The sequence below is a fragment of the Rutidosis leptorrhynchoides genome, chromosome 1 (genome assembly GCF_046630445.1).
Source record: "Rutidosis leptorrhynchoides isolate AG116_Rl617_1_P2 chromosome 1, CSIRO_AGI_Rlap_v1, whole genome shotgun sequence".
Taxonomy (NCBI): domain Eukaryota; kingdom Viridiplantae; phylum Streptophyta; class Magnoliopsida; order Asterales; family Asteraceae; genus Rutidosis; species Rutidosis leptorrhynchoides.
Window position 1 is genome coordinate 138,018,821 of NC_092333.1, and position 3,957 is coordinate 138,022,777.

Here is a 3,957-nt window from a genome sequence, read left to right on the forward strand (position 1 = left end):
CTTATGCTCATTTTCATATTTTTATCAAATCTACACTTTTTCAAATAAGCATATACGAAAATGATCACCAAGTTCATAAGCATTCAACTCAAATAACATGTCAAAATAATCATTACTAGCAATTAAACAAGTTTCAAATGGCATTATTTTCCAAAAATCAAGTTCATGAATTTTAGACTTAAAAAAGTCCACTTTAATTCTCAAAATCATGTTTAGGCTCAATGTTTGGATCATTTAACTACCTAAACATGTTACACTACTTAATTTAGCAACAATTCATGACAAAAATCGGCCATAACCTGTTTATATCAAAAAGCCCCAAATTTGTTCAAGAAAACAAACCCTAAATTACTCAAAATTTGAAGTTTAAGGCTTCTAATCATGTTAAATAGCATCAATCTAGGTTATACAAGCATAATACACAAGCAATTTAAGCATAATTACACTAAAAAGCATCAAAATCGAATTGGGTAAAAAAATTGCTCAAGAACACTAATTTTCGGATTAAATGGTGTTTAGGTGTAGAAATTTACCGTTTTTCTTGAGTAATTCCTTGATAGCATCCTTCTCAACATGATTTTAGTAAAAGATTTGATGAAAAATGGCCCAAAATTACGAATTTGAGATGTGTTTGTGTGTGTATTTCGCAGTATTTTGTGGGTGTGGAGTGTGCAACTGATCTGTTCGGCCTTTTATTTTTTTTTCCTGTAATTTGGTCTCTCCGCGACTTGCGGTGAATTTGTTCTTCAAACTCCGCGAGTCGCGGCCACTTTTTTTTTTTTTTTTTTATAATAATCCTTACTTATAAAACAAATATAAAATAAATTTAAAATTTTGTTTTCCTTTGTTTTAGGACGAGGTCGTTTCGGATCGATGTCCTAGTCCGTCCCTTGGCAAAATTTTAAAATTTGTCTTTTTGTAGCGATTGTTTTAAAAGCTAAGATTTTTGGATTTTTTTTTTAATGTTTTTGGCATACTTTAATTCAATAAGATTAAAAATAATGATAATAAAAGTTCTCGTCCCTCCCTCGGGTAAAGCAATTTCGGTTCAAAGACCTAGTCTTCAACTTACGACGAATTTTAAAAATCATATTTTTAACTTAGCGACATAAAGTAAATTTTTGTTTTTAAATTCACACCAAACTTAAATTTAAAATGCATAAAATTAAAAATTCACACCAAACTTAATTAAAAATTCATATTATAAATTCACACCAAACTTATATTATATTTTTGTTTTTATACATACAAACTTATATTAAAAAGATTAATTTTTCAAATATTTACAATTTTAAATATATTGATTTAAAAAGTTTACAATATTATTTTAATTTTTATATATTAATTTTAAAACATGGTAAAAATAAAATTAAAAATCTTTTTGGCTTTTTATCCCACTTTAATCAATCAAATATTATCAAAAACATGCGCCCCTCTTTTCGGTAAAGTAATTTCGGTTCCATGACCTAATTTAACTCATGACGAATTTTTGAAATATTTTGGGTTGATTGATTAAAGATATTTATACCTTAAGAATAAACGTTAAATTTCGCAGTGATGTAATAAATTTTTGTATGATATCAATAATTTCGGTCGCCAAACCTAATTTTATTCAATACCAATTTAATACTTTATAGCGAACAAATTAGCGTTTATTATCAAAAGGTTAAAAATAAAAATAAAAAAAATAAAAGCTGTACAGACTTACCTGTGAGATAGTATTCTTAGTTATATGATCTATCCCATTCATAAGATAGTCGGTTTAATTGATTTTCCATGGCTACATAGGCGTAACCTCGAGCATTCAGTGTTTTTTCTTCTAAACATATGAACGGTCCGTCTCTGCATAAAGTAACAAATTCAGTGTTTGAATAGGTTTGATTATTTGAACATTTACCTCCATGTGACCATTTTCCGCATTTGTGACATCTTTCTAGGTGTCGTGCTCTTCTTTTCGCTGCGGATTTTGATTTTCCTTTACCAAATTGTAACTTATTATCTTCGCATCTGGATTCCTTTCTTACTCCGTCCAATCTTTCTCTGATTACTGATACTATTTCACTTAGAAGTGTGTCATTATTACGTTTAGTGATCAAAGCGTGTAGCATTAGACCATGGTTTAGTTCACAGGAAGTCTTCATTTCCTAAAAAAAATAAAAATTCAGAATGGGGGGAGAAGAGTAGTTCTTTAGGGTCTGCTAGGGAAAGGCCATTCGGGTTCCATTTTCGAGAACTACACGAAAATAGAAAATCTAACTCTAACAGAAATACATATTATCCTTTAAAAGACTTGATTCTCCCCACACTTAGTTAGCTGTGGTATCGAAATTGTGATTAACTTCATTGTCAACTTCCATTGGACTATCTATGTAATGTTTAACTCTGTGACCATTAACTTTAAATTCAATTCCATTTGAATTTATTAATTCTATCGTTCCGTATGGGAAAACTCTTTTGACTATGAATGGTCCAGACCATCTTGATTTCAATTTTCCATAAAATAGCTTGAATCGTGAATTGAAAAGAAGAACTCTGTCTCCTTCTTTAAATTCTTTTGAACTTCTGATTCTTTTATCATGCCATTTCTTCGTTCTTTCTTTATAGATTAACGAATTTTCGTATGCTTCATGTCTTAATTCTTCTAATTCGTTTAGTTGACTTAACCGTAGATGTCCAGCTTCATGTAAATCAAGATTACATGTCTTCAAAGCCCAAAATGCTTTGTGTTCAATTTCTACTGGAAGATGACATGCTTTTCCGTAGACGAGTTTAAAAGGTGTGGTTCCAATTGGAGTTTTGTAGGCTGTTCTAAAAGCCCAGAGTGCATCCTCCAATTTAATGGACCATTCCTTCTGATTTGATCCTACGGTTTTCTCTAGAATACGTTTTAAAGCTCGGTTGGTATTTTCAACTTGTCCACTTGTTTGTGGATGATAAGCAGTGGAGATTTTATGAGTTACTCCATATCTTTTAAGAACTTTCTCAAGTTGATTATTACAGAAATGAGTTCCCCGATCACTTATTAAAGCTTTCGGTGTTCCAAATCTTGCAAAAAGATGTTTTAAAAAGTTGACTACAACTCGTGCATCGTTAGTTGGGAGAGCTTGTGCTTCCGCCCATTTAGATACATAATCAATGGCTACGAGAATATAGAGATTATTATGAGATTTTGGAAATGGACCAATAAAGTCAATACCCCAAATGTCAAATACTTCACATACTTGGATGACATTTTGTGGCATTTCATCACGTTGACTTATTTTTCCGGCCCTTTGACAAGCATCACAGGATTTGCAAAGAAGGTGTGCGTCTTTGTAAATTGTAGGCCAATAGAATCCAACATCATAAACTTTTCTTGCTGTTAGTTGAGGCCCATAATGCCCTCCTGTTGGTCCTGTGTGACAATGGTTTAAAATTTTACTAACTTCATCTCCGAATACACATCGGCGTATTATTCCATCGGGACAACTTTTAAACAGATGTGGATCTTCCCATAAATAGTGTTTTATATCACTGAAGAATTTCTTTCGTTTTTGGTACGATAATCCTTTTTCAAGGAATCCACATACTAAATAGTTTGCATAGTCTGCAAACCATGGAATTTCATTATAATCTATCTTCAATAGATATTCATCAGGAAAGTTGTCTTGTATGGCCGATTCATTTAGAACTTCTAATTCGGGATTTTCAAAACGAGAAAGATGATCAGCGGCGAGATTTTCTGCTCCTCTTTTATCTCGGATTTCAATATCGAACTCTTGTAAGAGTAAGATCCAACGGATTAATCTTGGTTTGGCATCTTGTTTCGAAAATAGGTATCTAAGAGCAGAATGGTCGGTATAGACCACCGTTTTTGCTAGAACGAGATATGAACGAAATTTGTCAAAAGCAAAGACAATAGCAAGGAGTTCTTTTTCAGTAGTTATGTAATTCGTTTGTGCTCCTTGTAACGTCTTA